This window comes from Rutidosis leptorrhynchoides, chromosome 2 (genome assembly GCF_046630445.1).
Source record: "Rutidosis leptorrhynchoides isolate AG116_Rl617_1_P2 chromosome 2, CSIRO_AGI_Rlap_v1, whole genome shotgun sequence".
Classification (NCBI taxonomy): domain Eukaryota; kingdom Viridiplantae; phylum Streptophyta; class Magnoliopsida; order Asterales; family Asteraceae; genus Rutidosis; species Rutidosis leptorrhynchoides.
This window is the reverse complement of record NC_092334.1, coordinates 13362647-13376974: the sequence shown is the minus strand read 5'-3', so window position 1 is coordinate 13376974 and position 14328 is coordinate 13362647. Positions and strand designations below refer to the sequence as shown.

The window sequence follows — 14328 nt, the reverse complement described above, 5'->3', positions numbered from 1 at the left end:
GGGGAACTGGTAGAACCTCATCCTGAGCCGGAGAGAAAGTTTCATAAGGATACCAAGAAGACCAAAGCTCAAAAGAAGAACCAACAACCAAAGGGAAGTCCTAGTGAACTAAAGAAAAGATTGAGACAGAATCGGAAACAAGCGGTCCCACTCCTGATTTGGAGCTAACAGTTCACGAAGAAACATTTGAAAAAGAAGAAGAGGAAATGGCAGAGAATCCATATGATCAACCGATGTGGACCACGCGACAAACTGCACCTCCGGCAATTTTACCCATCATTCGAAGGCCCGACATTACGGCCCAGACTTGGGAGGTTAAGAGTCAATTTTTTCGTATGTTGCGTGAGAAGTTGTTTGATGGAAGGACCAACAATAATCTGATTGAACACATGGAACAATTCGAGGATTTGTGTCAATTGTACAAGAATCAAGGAGTAACTGACGATGCTTTCAAATTGAGAACTTTCCCGTATTCCTTATCAGGTGATGCTAGTGCATGGTTGAAATCTTTGCAACCCGACTCCATTACTACATTTGCTCAATTGAGGGATAAGTTTATTTCGAGGTATATTCCACCGGCTAAGGCCAAAAAGTTACGAATGGATATTAATTCCTTTGCGCAGAAACATGATGAATCACTTTATGAAGCTTGGGAACGCTTAAAGCAAATGTTGAGAAATTGCCCGCAACACGGGTTACAAAAAGGGAAAATCGTCCAAACTTTTTATCGAGGGGTCGATGAACATACACGAGGTATTCTTGATTCTTCAACGGGTGGTGTGTTTTTGTATAAGTCTCCAAACCAAGCTTATCAATTGTTGAAAGACATTTCCGTTCATACATTTGAATGGACACCTTCGAGGGATACACCGGTTAGGAAAGCGATTGCTAATGTGGTTTCGGAGGATGATAGTGGTGAGACGATTGCTTCATTATCTAATCAATTCAAAAAGTTTGGAAAGGACATTGAGAAGTTAACTTCAACGGTTGTCGCTATGCAAGTGGGGTGCGAAACATGTAACGGGCCCCATCTCACTAAAGATTGTGATGTTAATGATCAACCGATGATGTCCGATGCAAATTTTCTTGGTTATTTGAAAAAGAGGGATGTGACATTTCAAGATTTTCCGGGTTATCAAGGTGGTAGCTCTAATTATCAATGTGGTAGCTCTAATTATCAAGGTGGTAGTTCAAATGCGAATCAAGCTACGAACACGGGGTTCCAAGGTAATCAAAAGACCTTTGCATTTCAAAGAGGTGGACCGCCAGGTTTCCAAAACTGAAACCAAAATCAACAACAATACCAACCACCCCGACAACACTATCAACCATCCGTAGCCCCAACCCAAAAACAATATCAACCACCTGTAGCCCAAACCCCGTATACTCAACCCGTTCAACCCCAAGCCCCGAAGAAGGATAGTTTAGAAGATTTGTTGAGAAGTTATATGATCAAGATGGATGAGAGGAATGAGTTGGTAAATCAACAAGTGTAACGACCCGACAAAATCGCCATTGACGGCACCGGCTACTTAGGTCCCATTACGTGGTCATAAGTCTTTAAAATGACGTTTGACCGAAAATATGTCGCATTCATTTCAAAAGTTAAGATTTGTTTCCAAGTTTACAAGAATCGTTCATCCAAAAGTTACGTTATAAAGTTATAAGTACAATTGAAATCTATGCGACACGATTTAAAAGTAGCCAAAAGATGCTCCATGTATGCATGTATATACTCGACATCCAAGCAAGTATCAAAAGAAATGAGCGGAAGCATGTATCACAAAACGTTCAAGGACCTGAGAAAAACATAGAAATCTGTCAACGAAAACGTTGGTGAAATCATAGGTTTAAGTAAGTAAGTACAAGTGAACCACAAGATTTATTACATTGATATAATAGTAATACATTCCAAAAGTTTGTTTCATGAGCACCCAATTATCAATGTTTAACATTCCTTCCATAGAACCCCATCACAATAGTGTTAGAACATACAATGTTTCTCGAAAATATATTTCATTCGTAAACGGTAGCGAACCGTTTGAATGAGGGTTTGTCAAACCCATATGGCCATATAACATAAGTTCTCGCTTACACCCGGCAAGTGTAACTAATGATAATCGAATTGAGGATTTTTGTTCAAACTCGTATGTAGAATGTTTGTTTTCCTGTACTTGTGTTCACTTAGTAAAAAGAAACGTTTATGTTTTCTCATCCCAAATGTAAGTTCAAAAGAGTAAAAGTGGGACTATGATCTCACCTTGAGTGCACGTATGAAAAGTACTTCACAAAGTAATGTGTGCAAAGAACAATGCTAGTCTTGACCTAAACAAATAGGTTGTATCAATAACGGTAAACGCGATAGGTCAAAGATGTTCAATAAGTCCTATGGCTCGTTACGACTCGATTATGTAGCATGTGGATCAAATTGTCAAGTTTCATGCAAGATACAAGTATAGAAACAAATTAGAAAGATTGCATAATCATTTGGTTAAGTTTGACAAGAAGTCAAACTTTAGTCGGTCAAAGTCAACACGTTCGGGTCGGGTCCCGAACTATTTTTCTGAGGTTTTTATTCATATATAAGCATGTTAGAACAAGTCTCATGTGAATCGGAGGTCCATAGCGTGCCAAACATTTTTTTTATTTTGACCAAGGAGGTCAGAACCTGGACACGCCTTATGTCGCGCCGCGACATAGGCTGACCGCGCCGCGGCACATAACGTGTGCTGGTGCCTGGTTAGTTTCAATTGTTCAAGTCTTTTTCCGAACTTCGATCAAACACAAATCACAAACCGTAAACACTTATGACACGCATTTTATATCGTTGGAAAGCTAATTTGACAAAGAACACAACTAAACACATTTCATCAACCAAAAATATCATTTGCAATAACCGAATTTCCAACATTTAATGCTCAATTAATGCTCAAGTTCATAAATGCACAAAATAGGATTCGGGAATTAAATGCATACATACGACACGCCATTTCGTAGGTAATCAAGCATACAATCTAACTAACCACTTACCAATCACAATTCATGGCATTCAATACATTAAATGTTCACATTCAATTCTATCAAACCCTAACCAACAACATCAAAATCACTAATCATGTTTATGAAGTTTTCTAAAATAACCTACACATCAAATTGAAGCTAGTGATGTTAGGAACACATTTAATACATGCATTTATGACATTTAACATCATCCACACAACCAAATCACCAAATCAAACACACTAAAATTTATGTTCAAGCTTATTACTTCAAATAACAAAATTGAACATATAAATCATATATTCATGTTAGACTTGAGCCGTAGACACTAATTAACAACTTTATAAGTTAAAAACATCAAGAACACAAAATCTAGTGATTTTAGAAAGTTACCCAAACGTAATGAAATCGATATGGAATCGAAGAGGAAGTTGCAAGGATTCCAAATATGTAATTTGTTTTGCAAGACACCCGCTAGCTTGGATTTAGATGATGATTCTTTGAAATGGGTAATTGAAAGAAAATGGAGAAGTAGTGAAAGAAAAGGAAAATGAAAATGAAAAAGAAAGGGGGTGGGGTTGACTAGTCAAATGCTAGTCACCTCTTTGGCTCTTTGGCGAAACTAGTCCCTCGAGTTCGGTTGCGGGTGCGTGAATTACCTAAACGAGATATTTTTAAAACGCGTAACAACAGGAGACGTTATAAACATATAACGGAATTTAAATAGTTAAACGGAAAAGTAAGCGGAAAAAGGTGGGATATTACATTACCTACTCCTTAAAAGAAATTTCGTCCCGAAATTTAAGTAGGCGTAGTAGTCGTTGTTTCTTCCTCGGGATCTTGCGTTTCCAGAATCGGGAATAAGTGAGGGTATTTCTTTTGCATTTGATCTTGCCTTTCCCAAGTAAACTCGGGTCCTCTTTTGGCATTCCAACGAACTTTGACAATCGGGATTCGGCTTTGTTTCAATGTCTTGACGGAGGTGTCCACAATTTCAACCGGTTCCTCCACAAAATGAAGTTTGTCATCAATAGTAAGTTCCTCGAGAGGGATGACGATAACAGGTTCGGCAAGACACTTTTTCAAGTTAGATACATGGAAGGTAGGATGAACGGAGCTCAATTGGGGCGGAAGATCTAAACGATACGCAACGGTTCCAATACTCTCCAAGATTTCAAAAGGACCAATATACCGAGGATTTAATTTCCCACGTTTTCCAAAATGAATGACACCTTTCCAAGGTGCAACTTTTAACATGATGCGGTCACCGACTTGAAATTCAAGGTCGTTGCATCTTTTATCGGTATAGCACTTTTGACGACTCCGGGCCGTCCGAAGCCTATCTCGGATTTGAACGATCTTCTCGGTGGTTTTGTGAATGAGTTCGGGTCCGGTGATTTGTACATCGCCTACTTCGGCCCAACAAAAAGGGGAACGGCATTTTCGGCCATATAACGCTTCGAATGGGGCGGCTTTTATACTCGCGTGATAACTATTGTTGTAGGAGAATTCGGCGAGAGGTAAGTGCTTGTCCCAAGCTTTTCCAAAATCAACAACACAAGCCCGTAACATGTCCTCTAAGGTTTGAATTGTGCATTCGCTTTGCCCATCGGTTTGAGGATGATATGCGGTGCTCATGTCTAAACGCGTTCCCAACGCTTCTTGCAAGGTACGCCAAAATCTAGAAACAAAACGGCCATCTCGGTCGGAGATAATCGATAAAGGTACACCGTGTCGGGCTACGATCTCCTTGATGTAAAGTTGTGAAAGTTTCTCCATTTTGTCGGTCTCCTTCATGGCGAGAAAGTGTGCGGATTTGGTGAGACGGTCAACAATAACCCAAATGGTATCATAACCGCCCGTTGTCTTTGGTAACTTGGTGATGAAGTCCATCGTTATTCTTTCCCACTTCCATTGCGGGATTTCGGGTTGTTGAAGTAACCCGGACGGTCTTTGGTGTTCAGCTTTGACTTTGGAACATGTTAAACACTTGGAAACATAAGTAGCTACGTCCCTTTTGATGTTTGGCCACCAATATTGTTGTTTAAGGTCGTGGTACATCTTATTGGAACCGGGGTGAATCGAGTATCGTGACTTATAGGCTTCATCTAAAATAAGACTTCGTAGGTCCCCATAACTAGGCACCCAAATCCTTCCGGCTAAATATCGGAGTTCGGTTTCCTTAGTTTCGAATCGAGAGATGAGAATGTTCAAGAGCTCGTGTGAAACGTTTTCATCCTTGAGAGCTTCATCTTGGGCTACCCGGATTTGGCTATTAAGGTTTGTGTGGATGGTGATGTTTAAGGCTCGGACACGAAGGGGCACCGCTCTTTCCTTTCGACTTAAGGCATCGGCTACTACATTTGCCTTTCCGGGATGATAACGAAGCTCGCAATCGTAATCGTTTAAGGTTTCAATCCACCTTCGTTGTCTCATGTTTAGTTGCTTTTGATTGAAGATGTGTTGGAGACTTTTGTGATCGGTAAAGATAGTACTCTTGGTTCCATAAAGATAGTGTCTCCACATTTTAAGTGCAAAGACAACGGCTTCGAGTTCAAGATCATGTGTCGTGTAGTTTCGTTCATGAATTTTGAGTTGTCGAGAAACATAAGAAATGACTTTCGTTCGTTGCATCAACACACACCCAAAACCATGTTTCGAGGCGTCGCAATACACAACAAAATCATCGTTGCCTTCGAGAAGTGACAAGATAGGAGCGGTGGTTAGCTTCGTTTTCAAGATTTGAAATGCGGATTCTTGTTCGGTTGCCCAAACGAATTTTCTTCCCTTATGAGTTAACGCGGTTAGAGGACGAGCGACCAAAGAGAAATCTTTGATGAATCTACGATAGTATCCGGCGAGACCCAAGAATTGACGAATGTGAGTAGGAGTAGTAGGAGTCTCCCATTTACTAACGGCTTCGATTTTCGTTGGATCGACTTTAATACCTTGGTCACTTACAACATGACCAAGAAATTGAACTTCCTTTAACCAAAATTCACACTTGGAGAATTTGGCATAGAGTCGTTCTTGTCTTAAAAGTTCAAGCACAAGTCGGAGATGTTCCTCGTGTTCTTCTTTGCTTTTAGAATAAACCAAAATATCATCAATGAACATGATAACGAATTTGTCAAGATACGGTTTGCACAGGCGGTTCATAAGATCCATGAACACCGCCGGTGCGTTAGTGAGACCAAATGGCATGACAAGGAATTCATAACTACCATAACGAGTTCGGAAAGCGGTTTTGGAGACATCTTCCCCCTTAACCCTTAATTGATGATAACTTGAGTGGAGATCGATTTTTGAATATACACAAGACCCTTGTAGTTGATCAAAGAGGTCATCGATGCGAGGAAGAGGATATCAGTTCTTAACCGTCAATTTGTTTAGTTCACGATAATCAATGCACATTCGTAGGGATCCGTCTTTCTTTTTAACAAACAAAATCGGAGCGCCCCAAGGTGAATGGCTAGGTTGGATAAAACCACGATCAAGTAGTTATTGGATTTCACTTTGCAATTCTTGCATTTCGGATGGAGCGAGTCTATATGGTGCACGTGCTACGGGTGCGGCTCCCTGAATAAGATCGATTTGGAATTCAACTGGTCGGTGAGGTGGAAGACCCGGCAATTCATCGGAAAATACACCGGAATAGTCACTAACAATTGGCACATCATCGATGTGCTTCTCATCAGACTCGACTTTCTTAACGTGAGCAAGGATCGCAAAACAACCCTTACGGAGTAGATTTCTAACTTTAATGCATGAAACGAGGTTGAGTCCGATGCAACTATTATCGCCATAGACGATCAAAGGTTCACCATTCTCGATAGGAATTCGAATTGCGTTAAGATCACAAAGGATGTGAGATTTCGTTTTGGCTAGCCAATTCATACCGATTATTACATCGAAGCTTCCTAGTTCCATGGGTATCAAGTCAATTTCAAACTCATTACCCAAAATATTTAACGTACACCCCCGGTAATATGTGTCGGCACTCAATAGTTTTCCGTTGGCCACTTCAATGGTATAAGTGGTATCTAGTGGAAGTGGTGGAGTGTTAAAAGAATGAATCAAAGTCTTGGATACAAAGCATTTATCGGCACCCGAATCGAATAAACAAGTAACATAAGTGTTGTTGAGAAGAAACGTACCTGTGACTAATTCATTGTCATCTCGGGCTTCCTCGGTGTTGATGTTGAAATCTCGGCCGCATGTGTTGGGGTTATCTTTCTTCTTCGGGCATGCATTTCTATAATGGCCCATTTGGCCACATTCGTAACAAGTGCCCGTTTTTGGTGCATTGGGCCCCTTTCGAGCGATGGGGGCGACACTTTTACACTCATTGGCCTTATGACTAACTCCTTGGCACCGATAGCAAATTAGCTTGCCACATTCGCCAAAGTGATGTTTGTTGCATTTGTTGCAAAGAGGTAGGTTTCCGGCATAACCCTTCTTGCCGTCGGAGGTGTAAGGCTTCTTGGCAAAGTTGTTGTTGCTTGATTGGGGGGTTTCCCACTTTATTTTGTTGTTACTCGACTTATCCTCAGCTTTAGGTGCCGGCACTACAATTTTGTCCACCGTTTCTATCAACTTGCAGGCCATGTTCAAAGCTTCTTGATGATTAGTGGGTTTGGATGACATTACCCCGTGTTTGATGCTCTTTGGGAGACCATCCATGTAAAGTTCAACCCTTAAAGCTTCGGGGTTCACAAGGTTTGGGCACATCAAGGCTAGTTCGGAAAATCGTTGATTATAAGCCTTGAGATCGTTTCCGATCGCTTTCAAAGTTCTTAGCTCTTGTTCGAGCCTTCGGGTTTCTTCACGAGGGAAATATTCGACGATCATCTTTTCCCTTAAGTCAGCCCAAGAGAGGGCGTGAGCTTCATCGGTACCCACCGATTGTACATACATGTTCCACCACGTGAGGGTGGCACCGGCGAAAGTGTGAGTGGAGTATTTGACCTTGTCTTGGTCCCGACAACCGCTTATGCTAAAAACAGCTTCCGTTTGTTCGAACCATCGAGTGAGTACAACCGGTCCCCCGGTTCCATCAAAAGTGTGAGGTTTGCACCCCATGAAGGCTTTGTAGGAGCACCCTTCGCTTGAGTTACCGGCTCCATTGTTGTTGTTGTTGTTATTGTTATTGTTGTTGGTGGAGTGATCGGCCATGGCCGCCTCTACGGCGGTGGCTACCATTTGTTGTAGAGCTTGTTCAGGAGTCTCATGGCATGGCACACGACGAGGAGGCATTGTTCCTTCAAAACACAAGAATACCGTTGATTAGTATTTTCAATAATACTAATCATGATATGGAATAAGGATAGAGAGAAATTTTCCTTGACTCGCCTTAAATTCTTTATGTCATAATGTCAGAATGTTCATATAGTCAAGATGGCGCGTCAACTAAATCAAGTAACGTGAGATTAAGGTTGAATAAGAATTAGATATGATAGAAGAGTTCGAGTATAATGCACAAGTAGTCAAGTAATTCCTACTTCAAGTCTATATGCCTGTTGTAGTCTAGACTCACTAATGTACCCTATAACTCGGGGTTGACACCAATGAACTCTAAATCCCTACAACCAACGCTCTGATACCATCTATAGTGACCCTACAAAATGGCCATTGACGGCGCCGGCTACTTAGGTCCCATTACGTGGTCATAAGTCTTTAAAATGACGTTTGACCGAAAATATGTCGCATTCATTTCAAAAGTTAAGATTTGTTTCCAAGTTTACAAGAATCATTCATCCAAAAGTTACGTTACAAAGTTATAAGTACAATTGAAATCTATGCGACACGATTTAAAAGTAGCCAAAAGATGCTCCATGTATGCATGTATATACTCGACATCCAAGCAAGTATCAAAAGAAATGAGCGGAAGCATGTATCACAAAACGTTCAAGGACCTGAGAAAAATATAGAAATCTGTCAACGAAAACGTTGGTGAAATCATAGATTTAAGTAAGTAAGTACAAGTGAACCACAAGATTTGTAACATTGATATAATAGTAATACATTCCAAAAATTTGTTTCACGAGCACCCAATTATCAATGCTTAACATTCCTTCCATAGAACCCCATCACAATAGTGTTAGAACATACACTGTTTGTCGAAAATATATTTCATTCGTAAACGGTAGCGAACCGTTTGAATGAGGGTTTGTCAAACCCATATGGCCATACAACATAAGTTCTCGCTTACACTCGGCAAGTGTAACTAATGATAATCGAATTGAGGATTTTTGTTCAAACTCGTATGTAGAATGTTTGTTTTCCTGTACTTGTGTTCACTTAGTAAAAAGAAACGTTTATGTTTTCTCATCCCAAATGTAAGTTCAAAAGAGTAAAAGTGGGACTATGATCTCACCTTGAGTGCACGTATGAAAAGTACTTCACAAAGTAACGTGTGCAAAGAACAATGCTAGTCTTGACCTAAACAAATAGGTTGTATCAATAACGGTAAACTCGATAGGTCAAAGATGTTCAATTAGTCCTATGGCTCGTTACGACTCGATTATGTAGCATGTGGATCAAATTGTCAAGTTTCATGCAAGATACACGTATAGAAACAAATTAGAAAGATTGCATAATCATTTGGTTAAGTTTGACAAAAAGTCAAACTTTGGTCGGTCAAAGTCAACAAAAAAGTCAACACGTTCGGGTCGGGTCCCGAACTATTTTTCTGAGGTTTTTATTCATATATAAGCATGTTAGAACAAGTCTCATGTGAATCAGAGGTCCATAGCGTGCCAAACATTTTTCTTATTTTGACCAAGGAGGTCAGAACCTGGACACGCCTTATGTCGCGCCGCGACATAGGCTGGCCGCGCCGCGGCACATAACGTGTGCTGGTGCCTGGTTAGTTTTAATTGTTCAAGTCTTTTTCCGAACTTCGATCAAACACAAATCACAAACCGTAAACACTTATGACACGCATTTTATATCGTTGGAAAGCTAATTTGACAAAGAACACAACTAAACATATTTCATTAACCAAAAACATCATTTGCAATAACCGACTTTCCAACATTTAATGCTCAATTAATGCTCAAGTTCATAAATGCACAAAATAGGATTCGGGAATTAAATGCATACATACGACACGCCGTTTCGTAGGTAATCAAGCATACAATCTAACTAACCACTTACCAACCACAATTCATGGCATTCAATACATTAAATGTTCACATTCAATTCTATTAAAGCCTAACCAATAACATCAAAATCACTAATCATGTTTATGAAGTTTTCTAAAACAACCTACACATCAAATTGAAGCTAGTGATGTTAGGAACACATTTAATACATGCATTTATGACATTTAACATCATCCACACAACCAAATTACCAAATCAAACACACCAAAGTTTATGTTCAAGCTTATTACTTCAAATAACAAAATCGAACATATAAATCATATATTCATGTTAGACTTGAGCCATAGACACTAATTAACAACTTTATAAGTTAAAAACATCAAGAACACAAAATCTAGTGATTTTAGAAAGTTACCCAAACGTAATGAAATCGGTATGGAATCGAAGAGGAAGTTGCAAGGATTCCAAATATGTAATTTGTTTTGCAAGACACCCGCTAGCTTGGATTTAGATGATGATTCTTTGAAATGGGTAATTGAAAGAAAATGGAGAAGTAGTGAAAGAAAAGGAAAATGAAAATGAAAAAGAAAGGGGGTGGGGTTGACTAGTCAAATGCTAGTTACCTCTTTGGCTCTTTGGCGAAACTAGTCCCTCGAGTTCGGTTGCGGGTGCGTGAATTACCTAAACGAGATATTTTTAAAACGCGTAACAACAGGAGACGTTATAAACATATAACGGAATTTAAATAGTTAAACGGAAAAGTAAGCGGAAAAAGGTGGGATGTTACAACAAGTGCGAAACCAACAAGCGTCAATTCAGAATCTTGAGAGAGACATGGGTAGTATCGTACAAATGTTATCGGAGAGACAACCAGGTTCCCTTCCGGTTAATACTCAAGCTAATCCGAATACCGGGCTAACGAGGAACGAGCATGTGAATGCTATTACCACGCGGAGTGGTTTGATTATTAACCCGGAGACTCCCAAGTCTCCGACTCTTGTTTCTCCTTCTATTTTGTAGGTACCCAACAAGGACGAGCTCGTAGTTATTGAGAAGGAAAAGGAGCCCGAAGCTCCGACCACTGTAAAAAGCTAAAGTGAGTCAAGAACCACTGGCGAGGGTGTACAAAGCACTAATTCCTTACCCTCAAAGGTTGAAGAAAGACAAGCTTGCAAGTCAATACAAGAAATTTTCCGACATGATCAAACAAATTAGCGTTAACATGCCATTGAAGGATGTTTTGTCGGGCATGCCAAATTATGGGAGGTTTATCAAGGACCTCATTTCTGATAAGGTTAAATATGAGGAGGTTTCTGCCACATTCCTCAATGAGGAGTGCTCGGCTATCTTGAAAAAGCAAAAGACACCCCCAAAGTTAGGTGACAAGGGTAGTTTTCTCATCCCATGCAAGATGGGAGATTCGGTGGTGTATGATGCACTCGCCGACCTGGGCGCAAGTATTAACTTAATGCCTTATTCCTTATATCTCAAACTTGGCCTAGGAGAGTTGACACCCACTAGGATGGGAATTAGATTAGCATACCGTTCATGTAAAGACCCAGAAAATTTCATATTAATAAATTAATTACAGGATTAAATGTTTCCGACACGATAAGTGAACCTATTATGCTGAATCTTAAAACTTTATTTTTATAATGTAAGTTTTTTTTTAAAATTTATAAGAAGAAACGCAAATAAATCAAAGATGCTACAGTAAAACACTATTTGCTACAGTAAAACACTATTTGCTACAGTAAAAAATGACTTTGCTACAGTAAAATACTATTTGCTACAGTAAAACACTATTTGCTACAGTACGACTTTGCTACAGTAAAAAACTATTTGCTACAGTAAACACTATTGCTACAGTGAATAATATGTCGACAAACTAGCAAACAAAAGGCCAGACTAGCCATGCGATCGCATGGCAGATACACCAAAAGCCCATGCGATCGCATGGGAACCAAAAACACTATTTGCTACAGTAAATATTATGTCGATGAACTAGCAAACAAAACAAAATGAGCTGTCAAGCCTAGCCATGCGATCGCATGGCAAAAGCACTGAAAATCCATGCGATCGCATGGGGACCAAATTCAGGAAATATGCCTATAAAAGGCAGTTTGCTCGACGAATTTATATACACATACTTTCTTTTCTTTTTCTGTGTTCTATATTTATATTTATAATTATAATTATAATTTTAAATTTAAGTGTAATAATAATAAGGTATATACGAGGGTGTTTTTAATTCGAGTTTCAAACCGTTTTAAACTAAGAAAATATTGGGTATTGTTCGGGGTATTGTTCTTGAATCCAAGGCCAACCAAACAGTCGTCTACCATCATTACGTCTACACAATTTGCCTACAATATTAAATCTCAATATTGAACAGTGAGTTTATAGATCCCTTTTTAAAATGCTTTAAATATTTTTGGGCTGAGAATACATGCAATTTATTTTAAACGCAATGGATACAAGTACATACTTAATTCTACACTGAGTTAAACCGAAAATCCCTTAGCTTTGGTAACTAGTAGCTGCCAGTACATGTGATATGGACTGGTGGGCGTGAATAATTGTATATGGATCCATAGGGCTTGACATCCCCGTCCGAGCTAGAGCGCTAGCCTTTTAACGAACGTATGTTATTTGAGTTTATGACACGTTGGTTTGCGTGTATTAAAATGAATAGGGTAATTATCATTAAAGCGTTAAGTTTAGTTACCAGGGTGCTCTGTTACGTAGAATCTATTGATAAACTTTTGATGAAATCTTGTGGTCCATCTTTATATATATTTATGACTTGAGCAATTAAACCTATAACTCATCGACATTCGTGTTGACTTTTTAGCATGTTTTATTCTCAGGTCCTTAGACTGCTCCGCTGTGATGTGCTTATTGCCTGCATGGAGTCTCTCATGCTTTGTATAAAGTTTATTGCATTCGAAACAAAACTATGTTGTGTAATTAATAATTTGACTGTGATGTTAACCTGTAAAATAAAGACTTATGTATTTTGGGGATTTGCTTATACCTAAGCACTCGCCCACATGCTTATAACTTTCTATGTTTAGAAAGTCACTTATTTTAATGAATGCAATATTTTATCAAAACGTATCATATAGAGGTCAAAACCTCATTGTGGAATCAATGATTAACGTGCCGCGTCAATAGCAATTTTGACGGGTCGTTACAGTTCATGTAGCTATCCGATCGGTATAGCCGAGGATTTACCCGTGCGTGTAAATTCATTCACCTTTCCTACTGATTTTATTGTCCTAGAAATGGAGGAGGATGCTAAGGTACCACTCATCTTGGGTCGTCCCTTCCTCAACACCGTTGATGCCATTATTTTTATCCAAAAGAAGCAATTGAGCATCGGTGTCGGTGACGAGAGGGTTACCTTTAGTGTAGATAAAGCCATGAAATACCCTAGTTCATCCGATGATTCATGTTTTAGGATTGATGTTATTGATAATTGTGTTGATGATGACTTGCAGGAACTCTTGGGAATTGATACTTCCGATGTCACCCCATTGGGTGAAAGTGATGAGTTTGATGTTGAGTCAGAACTAGAAGAATTGTTGAAGGTTGTTACCAATTTTGAGGATAAGGATGTTGAAAATTTTGATCCCAAGGAGGAGGAACTATTTGAAGAAATCAAGAATGAAGATCGGTTCCGAATTAAAAACTCCTTGGAAGAACCACCCACCTTAGATCTTAAGGAACTTCCAAGCCATTTGGAATATGCTTTTTTACAAGGTACGTCACAACTACCGGTTATTATTTCTTCTCGTCTAACCGGTGACGAAAGGGGTAGGTTATTAAATGTACTTAGGGACCATAAAAGGGCTATAGCGTGGAAGACGACCGATATTCCGGGTATTAATCCTTCTTTTTGCACTCACAAAATCCTCATGGAGGATGAGTATAAACTGGTTGTTCAAAGACAAAGAAGGTTAAACCCGAATATGAAGGAAGTTGTTAAGAAGGAGGTAGTCAAATTACTTGACGCCGGGTTGATATACCCTATCTCCGATAGCCCATGGGTGAGTCCCGTACAAGTTGTACCCAAAAAGGGGGTACCACCGTTGTGCTAAATGAAAGGAACGAACTTGTTCCAACACGTACGGTGACGAGGTGGAGAGTATGCATCGATTATCGTCGTTTGAACGACGCCACCAGGAAGGATCATTTCCCGCTACCATTCATTGACCAA

At 39.6% G+C, this 14328-nt stretch overlaps 1 non-coding gene across 1 annotated transcript; it reads right to left on the bottom strand.

Moving 5' to 3' along the window:
* Positions 1–591: 591 nt before the first annotated feature.
* Positions 592–697, bottom strand: LOC139894741 (small nucleolar RNA R71). Its single transcript, XR_011775226.1, has one exon. It is a non-coding gene; the product is annotated as a small nucleolar RNA R71 (small nucleolar RNA).
* Between the last annotated feature and the right edge of the window lie 13631 nt (positions 698–14328).